Below are 16,501 nucleotides of genomic sequence, written 5' to 3'. Positions count from 1 at the left end.
TTGGATTCAGGAAATAGAACTCAGGAAGTAGAACACAGGAAGTAGGATTCAGGAATGCAACATACGAAGCAGAAAACAGGAATTCAGATTCAGGAATAGAACTCAGGAAGCAGTACACAGGGAGTAGCTTTCAGGAAATAGAATTCCGGAAGTGGAACACAGGAATTAGCAGTCAGGAAATGGAACTCAGGATGTAGAACCAAAGACTAAGATTCAGCAAATAGAACTCAGGAAGGAGAACACAGGGAGTAGGATTCAGGCAATAGAATTCTAGAAGTCGAACACAGGAAGCAGGATTCAGGAAATAGAATTCCAGAAGTAGAACACAGGAATTACTACTCAGGAAATCGGCCTCATATAGAGAACACAGGAAGTAGGATTCAAGGAATAGAATTCCGGAAGTAGCAGACAGGAAATAGAACTCAGGAAGTAGAACACAGGAAGTAGCATTCAGAAAATAGAACTTAGGAAGTAGAACAGAGGAAGTAGGATTCAGGAAATAGAATTCCATATGTAGAAAACAGGAAGTAGGATTCAGGAAATAGGTCTCATTAAGGAGCACACAGGAAGTTGGATTCAGGAAAGAGAACTGAGAAAATAGAACACAGGAAGTAGAATTCAGGAAATAGAACTCAGGAAGTAGAACACAGGAAGTAAGATTCAGGAAATAGGTCTCATGAAGGAGAGCACAGGAAGTTGAATTCAGGAAATAGAACTCAGAAAGGAGAACACACGTAGTAGGATTCAGGAAGTAGAATTCCGGACAGGAATTAGGATTCAGAAAATAGAATTGCCTAAGTAGAACCCAAGAAGTAGTATTTAGCAAATAGGCCTCATGAAGGAGAACACAGGAAGTGGGATTCACAGAAAAGAATTCTGGAGGTAGAACAAGGGAAGTAGCATGCAGGGAACAGAATTCCGGAAGTAGTATTCAGGAAATAATCCTCATGAAGGAGAATATAAGAAGTAGGATTCAGGAAATAGAATTCCGGAAGCAGGAAACAGGAAGTAGTATTCAGAAAGTATTCATGAAGGACAGCACAGGAAGTAGGATTCATGGAATAGAATTACAGAAGTAAACACAAGAAGTAGGATTCAGGAAATAGAATTCCGGAAGTATGACACAGGAAGTAAGATTCAGGAAATAGCACTCAGGAAGGAGAACAGAGGAAGTATGATTCAGGAAATGGAATTCCGGTATTAGAGCACACGAATTCCGATTCAGCAAAAAGAATTCCGGAAGTACAACGTGGAATTAGGATTCACGAAATAGAACTCAGGAAGGAGAACACAGGAATTAACATTCAGGAAATAGAACTCAGGAAGGAGAACACAGGAAGTAGGATTCAGGAAACAGAATTCCAGAAGTAGAACACAGGAAGTAGTATTCAGTAATTAATCCTCATGAAGGGTAAAATAGGAAGTAGCATTCAGGGACAAGAAATCCCGAAGTAGAACACAGGAACAAGGATTCAGGAAATAGAATTCCGGAAGTACAACATAGGAAGTAAAATTCAGGAAATAGAATCCCGGAAGTAGATCTCAGCAAGTAGGATTGACAAAAGAGAATTGCAGAAGTACAACACTGGAATTCGGATTCACAAAATAGAACTCAGGAAGGAGAACACACGAATTAACATTCCGGAAATAGAACTCAGGAAGGAGAACACAGGAAGTAGGATTCAGGAAACAGAATTCCGGAAGAAGAACACAGGAAGTAGAATTCAGGAAATAGAACTCAGGAAGTAGAACACAGGAAATAGGATTCAGGAAAAAGAATTCCTGGATTACAACACAGGAAATAAAATTTAGGAAATAGAACTCCCAAAGGAGAACACAGCAAGTAAGATTCAAGAAACGAAACTCAGGAAGGAGAACACAGGAATAAGGATTGAGGAAATAGAACTCAGGAAGTAGAACACAGGAAGTAGGATTCAGGGAATACAATTCCAGAAGTAGAACACAGGAAGTAGGATTCTGTAAATAGATCTAAGCAAGTAGAACACAGGATGTAGGATACTGGAAATAGGCCTCATCAAAGAGGGCACAGGAAGTTGGATTGAGGAAATAGACCTCAGGAAGCACAACAAAGGAAGTAGGATTCAAGAAATAGAATTCTGGAATTAGCACACAGGAAGTAGGGTTTAGGAAATAGGATTCTGGAAGTAGAACACAGGAATTAGAATTCAGGAAATAGATCTTAGGAAGTAGAATACAGGAATTCAGAATAAGAAATAGAACTCAGGAAGAGAACACAGGGAGAAGGATTCAGGAAATAGAATTCCGGAAGTATAACACAGGTAGCAAGATTCAGGAAATAGAATTCCGCAAGTAGAACACAGGAAGTAGTGTATAGGAAATAGGTCTCATGAAGGAGAACACAGGAAATAGGGTTCAGGGAATAGAATTCCGAAAGTAGAACACAGGAAATAGGTTTCAGGAAATAGATCTTATGGAGTAGAACTCAGGAAATAGAATTCAGGAAATAGAATTCCTGAAGTAGAACACAGGAATTACGATTCAGGAAATAGAATTTAGGAAGCACAACACAGGAAGTAGGAGTCAGGAAATAAAACTCTGGAAACAGAACACAGGAAGTAGGATTCAGGAAATAGGACTAATGATAGAAAAGACAGGAAGTTGGATTCGGGAAAGAGAAATACAGAAGTACAACTTGAGAAGTAAGTTTCATTAAATAGAACTCCTTCCTGAGTTCTATTGAAGGACAACACAGGAAGAAGGATTCAGGAAATAGAACTCAGGAAGCAGAACACAGGAAGTAGGATTCACGAAATAGTCCTCATGAAGGAGAGAACAGGAAGTTGGATGCAGGAAACACAACTCAGGAAATAGAACACAGGAAGTAGGATTCCGGAAATAGAATTCTGGAAGGAGAACACAGGAAGTAGAATTTAGGAAATAGAATTCCGGAAGTACAACACAGGAAGTAGGATTCAGGAAATAGATCTGAGGAAGTAGAACACAAGAATAAAATTCAGGAAAGATAACTCAGGGAGTAGGTCACAGGAAGTAGGATTCAGGAAGTAGAACTTAGGAAGTAGAACACAGGATTCAGATTCAGAAAGAGAACTCAGGAAGCAGAACACAGGGAGTAGGATACAGGAAATAGAATTCCAGAAGTGGAACACAGGAAACAAGATTCAGAAAATAGAATGCCGGAGGTAGAACACATGAGGTAGTATTCAGGATATCGGTCTCATGAAGGAGAACACAGGAAGTAGGATTCAAGGAATAGAATTCAGGAAATAGAACACAGGAAATAGGATTCAGGAAATAGAACTCAGGAAGTAGAACACAGGATGTCAGATTCATGAAATAGGCCCTATGAAAGAGAGCACAGGAAGTTGGATTCAGGAAATCGAACTCAGGAAGTAGACCACACGAGAAAGCATTCAGGAAATAGGCCTCAAGAAGGAGAACACAGGAAGTAGGATTCAGGGAATACAATTACGGAAGTAGAACACAGCAAGCAATATTCAGGAAATAGGCCTCATGAAGCAGAATCCAGGAGCTAGGATTCAGGATATAGAATTCCTCAAGTAGAACAAAGGAAGTAGGATTCAGGAAACAGAATTCCAGCAGTAGAACACAGGAAATAGGATTCAGGAAATAGAACTGAGGAACGAGAACACTGGAAGTAGGATTCAGGAAATAGAACTCAGGAAGTACAACGCAGGATGTAGTATTCTGCAAATAGGCCTCATGAAAGAAAGCACAGGAAGTTGGATTCAGGAAATAGAACTCAGGAAGTAGAACACAGGAAGTAGGATTCAGGAATGCAACATACGAAGCAGAAAACAGGAATTCAGATTCAGGAATAGAACTCAGGAAGCAGTACACAGGGAGTAGCTTTCAGGAAATAGAATTCCGGAAGTGGAACACAGGAATTAGGAGTCAGGAAATGGAACTCAGGATGTAGAACAAAAGACTAAGATTCAGCAAATAGAACTCAGGAAGGAGAACACAGGGAGTAGGATTCAGGCAATAGAATTCTAGAAGTCGAACACAGGAAGCAGGATTCAGGAAATAGAATTCCAGAAGTAGAACACAGGAATTACTACTCAGGAAATCGGCCTCATATAGAGAACACAGGAAGTAGGATTCAAGGAATAGAATTCCGGAAGTAGCAGACAGGAAATAGAACTCAGGAAGTAGAACACAGGAAGTAGCATTCAGAAAATAGAACTTAGGAAGTAGAACAGAGGAAGTAGGATTCAGGAAATAGAATTCCATATGTAGAAAACAGGAAGTAGGATTCAGGAAATAGGTCTCATTAAGGAGCACACAGGAAGTTGGATTCAGGAAAGAGAACTGAGAAAATAGAACACAGGAAGTAGAATTCAGGAAATAGAACTCAGGAAGTAGAACACAGGAAGTAAGATTCAGGAAATAGGTCTCATGAAGGAGAGCACAGGAAGTTGAATTCAGGAAATAGAACTCAGAAAGGAGAACACACGTAGTAGGATTCAGGAAGTAGAATTCCGGACAGGAATTAGGATTCAGAAAATAGAATTGCCTAAGTAGAACCCAAGAAGTAGTATTTAGCAAATAGGCCTCATGAAGGAGAACACAGGAAGTGGGATTCACAGAAAAGAATTCTGGAGGTAGAACAAGGGAAGTAGCATGCAGGGAACAGAATTCCGGAAGTAGTATTCAGGAAATAATCCTCATGAAGGAGAATATAAGAAGTAGGATTCAGGAAATAGAATTCCGGAAGCAGGAAACAGGAAGTAGTATTCAGAAAGTATTCATGAAGGACAGCACAGGAAGTAGGATTCATGGAATAGAATTACAGAAGTAAACACAAGAAGTAGGATTCAGGAAATAGAATTCCGGAAGTATGACACAGGAAGTAAGATTCAGGAAATAGCACTCAGGAAGGAGAACAGAGGAAGTATGATTCAGGAAATGGAATTCCGGTATTAGAGCACACGAATTCCGATTCAGCAAAAAGAATTCCGGAAGTACAACGTGGAATTAGGATTCACGAAATAGAACTCAGGAAGGAGAACACAGGAAGTAGGATTCAGGAAACAGAATTCCAGAAGTAGAACACAGGAAGTAGTATTCAGGAATTAATCCTCATGAAGGGTAAAATAGGAAGTAGCATTCAGGGACAAGAAATCCCGAAGTAGAACACAGGAACAAGGATTCAGGAAATAGAATTCCGGAAGTACAACATAGGAAGTAAAATTCAGGAAATAGAATCCCGGAAGTAGATCTCAGCAAGTAGGATTGACAAAAGAGAATTGCAGAAGTACAACACTGGAATTCGGATTCACAAAATAGAACTCAGGAAGGAGAACACACGAATTAACATTCCGGAAATAGAACTCAGGAAGGAGAACACAGGAAGTAGGATTCAGGAAACAGAATTCCGGAAGAAGAACACAGGAAGTAGAATTCAGGAAATAGAACTCAGGAAGTAGAACACAGGAAATAGGATTCAGGAAAAAGAATTCCTGGATTACAACACAGGAAATAAAATTTAGGAAATAGAACTCCCAAAGGAGAACACAGGAAGTAAGATTCAAGAAACGAAACTCAGAAAGGAGAACACAGGAATTAGGATTGAGGAAATAGAACTCAGGAAGTAGAACACAGGAAATAGGATTCAGGGAATACAATTCCAGAAGTAGAACACAGGAAGTAGGATTCTGTAAATAGATCTAAGCAAGTAGAACACAGGATGTAGGATACTGGAAATAGGCCTCATCAAAGAGGGCACAGGAAGTTGGATTGAGGAAATAGACCTCAGGAAGCACAACAAAGGAAGTAGGATTCAAGAAACAGAATTCTGGAATTAGCACACAGGAAGTAGGGTTTAGGAAATAGGATTCTGGAAGTAGAACACAGGAATTAGAATTCAGGAAATAGATCTTAGGAAGTAGAATACAGGAATTCATAATAAGAAATAGAACTCAGGAAGAGAACACAGGGAGAAGGATTCAGGAAATAGAATTCCGGAAGTATAACACAGGTAGCAAGATTCAGGAAATAGAATTCCGCAAGTAGAACACAGGAAGTAGTGTATAGGAAATAGGTCTCATGAAGGAGAACACAGGAAATAGGGTTCAGGGAATAGAATTCCGAAAGTAGAACACAGGAAATAGGTTTCAGGAAATAGATCTTATGGAGTAGAACTCAGGAAATAGAATTCAGGAAATAGAATTCCTGAAGTAGAACACAGGAATTACGATTCAGGAAATAGAATTTAGGAAGCACAACACAGGAAGTAGGAGTCAGGAAATAAAACTCTGGAAGCAGAACACAGGAAGTAGGATTCAGGAAATAAGACTAATGATAGAAAAGACAGGAAGTTGGATTCGGGAAAGAGAAATACAGAAGTACAACTTGAGAAGTAAGTTTCATTAAATAGAACTCCTTCCTGAGTTCTATTGAAGGACAACACAGGAAGAAGGATTCAGGAAATAGAACTCAGGAAGCAGAACACAGGAAGTAGGATTCACGAAATAGTCCTCATGAAGGAGAGAACAGGAAGTTGGATGCAGGAAACACAACTCAGGAAATAGAACACAGGAAGTAGGATTCCGGAAATAGAATTCTGGAAGGAGAACACAGGAAGTAGAATTTAGGAAATAGAATTCCGGAAGTACAACACAGGAAGTAGGATTCAGGAAATAGATCTGAGGAAGTAGAACACAAGAATAAAATTCAGGAAAGATAACTCAGGGAGTAGGTCACAGGAAGTAGGATTCAGGAAGTAGAACTTAGGAAGTAGAACACAGGATTCAGATTCAGAAAGAGAACTCAGGAAGCAGAACACAGGGAGTAGGATACAGGAAATAGAATTCCAGAAGTGGAACACAGGAAACAAGATTCAGAAAATAGAATGCCGGAGGTAGAACACATGAGGTAGTATTCAGGATATCGGTCTCATGAAGGAGAACACAGGAAGTAGGATTCAAGGAATAGAATTCAGGAAATAGAACACAGGAAATAGGATTCAGGAAATAGAACTCAGGAAGTAGAACACAGGATGTCAGATTCATGAAATAGGCCCTATGAAAGAGAGCACAGGAAGTTGGATTCAGGAAATCGAACTCAGGAAGTAGACCACACGAGAAAGCATTCAGGAAATAGGCCTCAAGAAGGAGAACACAGGAAGTAGGATTCAGGGAATACAATTACGGAAGTAGAACACAGCAAGCAATATTCAGGAAATAGGCCTCATGAAGCAGAATCCAGGAGCTAGGATTCAGGATATAGAATTCCTCAAGTAGAACAAAGGAAGTAGGATTCAGGAAACAGAATTCCAGCAGTAGAACACAGGAAATAGGATTCAGGAAATAGAACTGAGGAACGAGAACACTGGAAGTAGGATTCAGGAAATAGAACTCAGGAAGTACAACGCAGGATGTAGTATTCTGCAAATAGGCCTCATGAAAGAAAGCACAGGAAGTTGGATTCAGGAAATAGAACTCAGGAAGTAGAACACAGGAAGTAGGATTCAGGAATGCAACATAGGAAGCAGAAAACAGGAATTCAGATTCAGGAATAGAAATCAGGAAGCAGTACACAGGGAGTAGCTTTCAGGAAATAGAATTCCGGAAGTGGAACACAGGAATTAGCAGTCAGGAAATGGAACTCAGGATGTAGAACCAAAGACTAAGATTCAGCAAATAGAACTCAGGAAGGAGAACACAGGGAGTAGGATTCAGGCAATAGAATTCTAGAAGTCGAACACAGGAAGCAGGATTCAGGAAATAGAATTCCAGAAGTAGAACACAGGAATTACTACTCAGGAAATCGGCCTCATATAGAGAACACAGGAAGTAGGATTCAAGGAATAGAATTCCGGAAGTAGCAGACAGGAAATAGAACTCAGGAAGTAGAACACAGGAAGTAGCATTCAGAAAATAGAACTTAGGAAGTAGAACAGAGGAAGTAGGATTCAGGAAATAGAATTCCATATGTAGAAAACAGGAAGTAGGATTCAGGAAATAGGTCTCATTAAGGAGCACACAGGAAGTCGGATTCAGGAAAGAGAACTGAGAAAATAGAACACAGGAAGTAGAATTGAGGAAATAGAACTCAGGAAGTAGAACACAGGAAGTAAGATTCAGGAAATAGGTCTCATGAAGGAGAGCACAGGAAGTTGAATTCAGGAAATAGAACTCAGAAAGGAGAACACACGTAGTAGGATTCAGGAAGTAGAATTCCAGACAGGAATTAGGATTCAGAAAATAGAATTGCCTAAGTAGAACCCAAGAAGTAGTATTTAGCAAATAGGCCTCATGAAGTAGAACACAGGAAGTGGGATTCACAGAAAAGAATTCTGGAGGTAGAACAAGGGAAGTAGCATGCAGGGAACAGAATTCCGGAAGTAGTATTCAGGAAATAATCCTCATGAAGGAGAATATAAGAAGTAGGATTCAGGAAATAGAATTCCGGAAGCAGGAAACAGGAAGTAGTATTCAGAAAGTATTCATGAAGGACAGCACAGGAAGTAGGATTCATGGAATAGAATTACAGAAGTAGACACAAGAAGTAGGATTCAGGAAATAGAATTCCGGAAGTATGACACAGGAAGTAAGATTCAGGAAATAGCACTCAGGAAGGAGAACAGAGGAAGTATGATTCAGGAAATGGAATTCCGGTATTAGAGCACACGAATTCCGATTCAGCAAAAAGAATTCCGGAAGTACAACGTGGAATTAGGATTCACGAAATAGAACTCAGGAAGGAGAACACAGGAATTAACATTCAGGAAATAGAACTCAGGAAGGAGAACACAGGAAGTAGGATTCAGGAAACAGAATTCCAGAAGTAGAACACAGGAAGTAGTATTCAGGAATTAATCCTCATGAAGGGTAAAATAGGAAGTAGCATTCAGGGACAAGAAATCCCGAAGTAGAACACAGGAACAAGGATTCAGGAAATAGAATTCCGGAAGTACAACATAGGAAGTAAAATTCAGGAAATAGAATCCCGGAAGTAGATCTCAGCAAGTAGGATTGACAAAAGAGAATTGCAGAAGTACAACACTGGAATTCGGATTCACAAAATAGAACTCAGGAAGGAGAACACACGAATTAACATTCCGGAAATAGAACTCAGGAAGGAGAACACAGGAAGTAGGATTCAGGAAACAGAATTCCGGAAGAAGAACACAGGAAGTAGAATTCAGGAAATAGAACTCAGGAAGTAGAACACAGGAAATAGGATTCAGGAAAAAGAATTCCTGGATTACAACACAGGAAATAAAATTTAGGAAATAGAACTCCCAAAGGAGAACACACGAAGTAAGATTCAAGAAACGAAACTCAGGAAGGAGAACACAGGAATTAGGATTGAGGAAATAGAACTCAGGAAGTAGAACAAAGGAAGTAAGATTCAGGAAATAGGTCTCATGAAGGAGAGCACAGGAAGTTGAATTCAGGAAATAGAACTCAGAAAGGAGAACACACGTAGTAGGATTCAGGAAGTAGAATTCCGGACAGGAATTAGGATTCAGAAAATAGAATTGCCTAAGTAGAACCCAAGAAGTAGTATTTAGCAAATAGGCCTCATGAAGGAGAACACAGGAAGTGGGATTCACAGAAAAGAATTCTGGAGGTAGAACAAGGGAAGTAGCATGCAGGGAACAGAATTCCGGAAGTAGTATTCAGGAAATAATCCTCATGAAGGAGAATATAAGAAGTAGGATTCAGGAAATAGAATTCCGGAAGCAGGAAACAGGAAGTAGTATTCAGAAAGTATTCATGAAGGACAGCACAGGAAGTAGGATTCATGGAATAGAATTACAGAAGTAAACACAAGAAGTAGGATTCAGGAAATAGAATTCCGGAAGTATGACACAGGAAGTAAGATTCAGGAAATAGCACTCAGGAAGGAGAACAGAGGAAGTATGATTCAGGAAATGGAATTCCGGTATTAGAGCACACGAATTCCGATTCAGCAAAAAGAATTCCGGAAGTACAACGTGGAATTAGGATTCACGAAATAGAACTCAGGAAGGAGAACACAGGAATTAACATTCAGGAAATAGAACTCAGGAAGGAGAACACAGGAAGTAGGATTCAGGAAACAGAATTCCAGAAGTAGAACACAGGAAGTAGTATTCAGGAATTAATCCTCATGAAGGGTAAAATAGGAAGTAGCATTCAGGGACAAGAAATCCCGAAGTAGAACACAGGAACAAGGATTCAGGAAATAGAATTCCGGAAGTACAACATAGGAAGTAAAATTCAGGAAATAGAATCCCGGAAGTAGATCTCAGCAAGTAGGATTGACAAAAGAGAATTGCAGAAGTACAACACTGGAATTCGGATTCACAAAATAGAACTCAGGAAGGAGAACACACGAATTAACATTCCGGAAATAGAACTCAGGAAGGAGAACACAGAAGTAGGATTCAGGAAACAGAATTCCGGAAGAAGAACACAGGAAGTAGAATTCAGGAAATAGAACTCAGGAAGTAGAACACAGGAAATAGGATTCAGGAAAAAGAATTCCTGGATTACAACACAGGAAATAAATTTAGGAAATAGAACTCCCAAAGGAGAACACACGAAGTAAGATTCAAGAAACGAAACTCAGAAAGGAGAACACAGGAATTAGGATTGAGGAAATAGAACTCAGGAAGTAGAACACAGGAAATAGGATTCAGGGAATACAATTCCAGAAGTAGAACACAGGAAGTAGGATTCTGTAAATAGATCTAAGCAAGTAGAACACAGGATGTAGGATACTGGAAATAGGCCTCATCAAAGAGGGCACAGGAAGTTGGATTGAGGAAATAGACCTCAGGAAGCACAACAAAGGAAGTAGGATTCAAGAAACAGAATTCTGGAATTAGCACACAGGAAGTAGGGTTTAGGAAATAGGATTCTGGAAGTAGAACACAGGAATTAGAATTCAGGAAATAGATCTTAGGAAGTAGAATACAGGAATTCATAATAAGAAATAGAACTCAGGAAGAGAACACAGGGAGAAGGATTCAGGAAATAGAATTCCGGAAGTATAACACAGGTAGCAAGATTCAGGAAATAGAATTCCGCAAGTAGAACACAGGAAGTAGTGTATAGGAAATAGGTCTCATGAAGGAGAACACAGGAAATAGGGTTCAGGGAATAGAATTCCGAAAGTAGAACACAGGAAATAGGTTTCAGGAAATAGATCTTATGGAGTAGAACTCAGGAAATAGAATTCAGGAAATAGAATTCCTGAAGTAGAACACAGGAATTACGATTCAGGAAATAGAATTTAGGAAGCACAACACAGGAAGTAGGAGTCAGGAAATAAAACTCTGGAAGCAGAACACAGGAAGTAGGATTCAGGAAATAAGACTAATGATAGAAAAGACAGGAAGTTGGATTCGGGAAAGAGAAATACAGAAGTACAACTTGAGAAGTAAGTTTCATTAAATAGAACTCCTTCCTGAGTTCTATTGAAGGACAACACAGGAAGAAGGATTCAGGAAATAGAACTCAGGAAGCAGAACACAGGAAGTAGGATTCACGAAATAGTCCTCATGAAGGAGAGAACAGGAAGTTGGATGCAGGAAACACAACTCAGGAAATAGAACACAGGAAGTAGGATTCCGGAAATAGAATTCTGGAAGGAGAACACAGGAAGTAGAATTTAGGAAATAGAATTCCGGAAGTACAACACAGGAAGTAGGATTCAGGAAATAGATCTGAGGAAGTAGAACACAAGAATAAAATTCAGGAAAGATAACTCAGGGAGTAGGTCACAGGAAGTAGGATTCAGGAAGTAGAACTTAGGAAGTAGAACACAGGATTCAGATTCAGAAAGAGAACTCAGGAAGCAGAACACAGGGAGTAGGATACAGGAAATAGAATTCCAGAAGTGGAACACAGGAAACAAGATTCAGAAAATAGAATGCCGGAGGTAGAACACATGAGGTAGTATTCAGGATATCGGTCTCATGAAGGAGAACACAGGAAGTAGGATTCAAGGAATAGAATTCAGGAAATAGAACACAGGAAATAGGATTCAGGAAATAGAACTCAGGAAGTAGAACACAGGATGTCAGATTCATGAAATAGGCCCTATGAAAGAGAGCACAGGAAGTTGGATTCAGGAAATCGAACTCAGGAAGTAGACCACACGAGAAAGCATTCAGGAAATAGGCCTCAAGAAGGAGAACACAGGAAGTAGGATTCAGGGAATACAATTACGGAAGTAGAACACAGCAAGCAATATTCAGGAAATAGGCCTCATGAAGCAGAATCCAGGAGCTAGGATTCAGGATATAGAATTCCTCAAGTAGAACAAAGGAAGTAGGATTCAGGAAACAGAATTCCAGCAGTAGAACACAGGAAATAGGATTCAGGAAATAGAACTGAGGAACGAGAACACTGGAAGTAGGATTCAGGAAATAGAACTCAGGAAGTACAACGCAGGATGTAGTATTCTGCAAATAGGCCTCATGAAAGAAAGCACAGGAAGTTGGATTCAGGAAATAGAACTCAGGAAGTAGAACACAGGAAGTAGGATTCAGGAATGCAACATAGGAAGCAGAAAACAGGAATTCAGATTCAGGAATAGAAATCAGGAAGCAGTACACAGGGAGTAGCTTTCAGGAAATAGAATTCCGGAAGTGGAACACAGGAATTAGCAGTCAGGAAATGGAACTCAGGATGTAGAACCAAAGACTAAGATTCAGCAAATAGAACTCAGGAAGGAGAACACAGGGAGTAGGATTCAGGCAATAGAATTCTAGAAGTCGAACACAGGAAGCAGGATTCAGGAAATAGAATTCCAGAAGTAGAACACAGGAATTACTACTCAGGAAATCGGCCTCATATAGAGAACACAGGAAGTAGGATTCAAGGAATAGAATTCCGGAAGTAGCAGACAGGAAATAGAACTCAGGAAGTAGAACACAGGAAGTAGCATTCAGAAAATAGAACTTAGGAAGTAGAACAGAGGAAGTAGGATTCAGGAAATAGAATTCCATATGTAGAAAACAGGAAGTAGGATTCAGGAAATAGGTCTCATTAAGGAGCACACAGGAAGTCGGATTCAGGAAAGAGAACTGAGAAAATAGAACACAGGAAGTAGAATTGAGGAAATAGAACTCAGGAAGTAGAACACAGGAAGTAAGTTTCAGGAAATAGGTCTCATGAAGGAGAGCACAGGAAGTTGAATTCAGGAAATAGAACTCAGAAAGGAGAACACACGTAGTAGGATTCAGGAAGTAGAATTCCAGACAGGAATTAGGATTCAGAAAATAGAATTGCCTAAGTAGAACCCAAGAAGTAGTATTTAGCAAATAGGCCTCATGAAGTAGAACACAGGAAGTGGGATTCACAGAAAAGAATTCTGGAGGTAGAACAAGGGAAGTAGCATGCAGGGAACAGAATTCCGGAAGTAGTATTCAGGAAATAATCCTCATGAAGGAGAATATAAGAAGTAGGATTCAGGAAATAGAATTCCGGAAGCAGGAAACAGGAAGTAGTATTCAGAAAGTATTCATGAAGGACAGCACAGGAAGTAGGATTCATGGAATAGAATTACAGAAGTAGACACAAGAAGTAGGATTCAGGAAATAGAATTCCGGAAGTATGACACAGGAAGTAAGATTCAGGAAATAGCACTCAGGAAGGAGAACAGAGGAAGTATGATTCAGGAAATGGAATTCCGGTATTAGAGCACACGAATTCCGATTCAGCAAAAAGAATTCCGGAAGTACAACGTGGAATTAGGATTCACGAAATAGAACTCAGGAAGGAGAACACAGGAATTAACATTCAGGAAATAGAACTCAGGAAGGAGAACACAGGAAGTAGGATTCAGGAAACAGAATTCCAGAAGTAGAACACAGGAAGTAGTATTCAGGAATTAATCCTCATGAAGGGTAAAATAGGAAGTAGCATTCAGGGACAAGAAATCCCGAAGTAGAACACAGGAACAAGGATTCAGGAAATAGAATTCCGGAAGTACAACATAGGAAGTAAAATTCAGGAAATAGAATCCCGGAAGTAGATCTCAGCAAGTAGGATTGACAAAAGAGAATTGCAGAAGTACAACACTGGAATTCGGATTCACAAAATAGAACTCAGGAAGGAGAACACACGAATTAACATTCCGGAAATAGAACTCAGGAAGGAGAACACAGGAAGTAGGATTCAGGAAACAGAATTCCGGAAGAAGAACACAGGAAGTAGAATTCAGGAAATAGAACTCAGGAAGTAGAACACAGGAAATAGGATTCAGGAAAAAGAATTCCTGGATTACAACACAGGAAATAAAATTTAGGAAATAGAACTCCCAAAGGAGAACACACGAAGTAAGATTCAAGAAACGAAACTCAGGAAGGAGAACACAGGAATTAGGATTGAGGAAATAGAACTCAGGAAGTAGAACAAAGGAAGTAAGATTCAGGAAATAGGTCTCATGAAGGAGAGCACAGGAAGTTGAATTCAGGAAATAGAACTCAGAAAGGAGAACACACGTAGTAGGATTCAGGAAGTAGAATTCCGGACAGGAATTAGGATTCAGAAAATAGAATTGCCTAAGTAGAACCCAAGAAGTAGTATTTAGCAAATAGGCCTCATGAAGGAGAACACAGGAAGTGGGATTCACAGAAAAGAATTCTGGAGGTAGAACAAGGGAAGTAGCATGCAGGGAACAGAATTCCGGAAGTAGTATTCAGGAAATAATCCTCATGAAGGAGAATATAAGAAGTAGGATTCAGGAAATAGAATTCCGGAAGCAGGAAACAGGAAGTAGTATTCAGAAAGTATTCATGAAGGACAGCACAGGAAGTAGGATTCATGGAATAGAATTACAGAAGTAAACACAAGAAGTAGGATTCAGGAAATAGAATTCCGGAAGTATGACACAGGAAGTAAGATTCAGGAAATAGCACTCAGGAAGGAGAACAGAGGAAGTATGATTCAGGAAATGGAATTCCGGTATTAGAGCACACGAATTCCGATTCAGCAAAAAGAATTCCGGAAGTACAACGTGGAATTAGGATTCACGAAATAGAACTCAGGAAGGAGAACACAGGAATTAACATTCAGGAAATAGAACTCAGGAAGGAGAACACAGGAAGTAGGATTCAGGAAACAGAATTCCAGAAGTAGAACACAGGAAGTAGTATTCAGGAATTAATCCTCATGAAGGGTAAAATAGGAAGTAGCATTCAGGGACAAGAAATCCCGAAGTAGAACACAGGAACAAGGATTCAGGAAATAGAATTCCGGAAGTACAACATAGGAAGTAAAATTCAGGAAATAGAATCCCGGAAGTAGATCTCAGCAAGTAGGATTGACAAAAGAGAATTGCAGAAGTACAACACTGGAATTCGGATTCACAAAATAGAACTCAGGAAGGAGAACACACGAATTAACATTCCGGAAATAGAACTCAGGAAGGAGAACACAGGAAGTAGGATTCAGGAAACAGAATTCCGGAAGAAGAACACAGGAAGTAGAATTCAGGAAATAGAACTCAGGAATTAGAACACAGGAAATAGGATTCAGGAAAAAGAATTCCTGGATTACAACACAGGAAATAAAATTTAGGAAATAGAACTCCCAAAGGAGAACACACGAAGTAAGATTCAAGAAACGAAACTCAGGAAGGAGAACACAGGAATTAGGATTGAGGAAATAGAACTCAGGAAGTAGAACACAGGAAATAGGATTCAGGGAATACAATTCCAGAAGTAGAACACAGGAAGTAGGATTCTGTAAATAGATCTAAGCAAGTAGAACACAGGATGTAGGATACTGGAAATAGGCCTCATCAAAGAGGGCACAGGAAGTTGGATTGAGGAAATAGACCTCAGGAAGCACAACAAAGGAAGTAGGATTCAAGAAATAGAATTCTGGAATTAGCACACAGGAAGTAGGGTTTAGGAAATAGGATTCTGGAAGTAGAACACAGGAATTAGAATTCAGGAAATAGATCTTAAGAAGTAGAATACAGGAATTCATAATAAGAAATAGAACTCAGGAAGAGAACACAGGGAGAAGGATTCAGGAAATAGAATTCCGGAAGTATAACACAGGTAGCAAGATTCAGGAAATAGAATTCCGCAAGTAGAACACAGGAAGTAGTGTATAGGAAATAGGTCTCATGAAGGAGAACACAGGAAATAGGGTTCAGGGAATAGAATTCCGAAAGTAGAACACAGGAAATAGGTTTCAGGAAATAGATCTTATGGAGTAGAACTCAGGAAATAGAATTCAGGAAATAGAATTCCTGAAGTAGAACACAGGAATTACGATTCAGGAAATAGAATTTAGGAAGCACAACACAGGAAGTAGGAGTCAGGAAATAAAACTCTGGAAGCAGAACACAGGAAGTAGGATTCAGGAAATAGGACTAATGATAGAAAAGACAGGAAGTTGGATTCGGGAAAGAGAAATACAGAAGTACAACTTGAGAAGTAAGTTTCATTAAATAGAACTCCTTCCTGAGTTCTATTGAAGGACAACACAGGAAGAAGGATTCAGCAAATAGAACTCAGGAAGCA

This window comes from Cavia porcellus, unplaced genomic scaffold, assembly GCF_034190915.1.
Source record: "Cavia porcellus strain 051 isolate PalLab524CR breed Dunkin Hartley unplaced genomic scaffold, mCavPor4.1 scaffold_9, whole genome shotgun sequence".
NCBI classification, from domain to species: domain Eukaryota; kingdom Metazoa; phylum Chordata; class Mammalia; order Rodentia; family Caviidae; genus Cavia; species Cavia porcellus.
Note: the sequence above shows the minus strand (reverse complement) of the source record.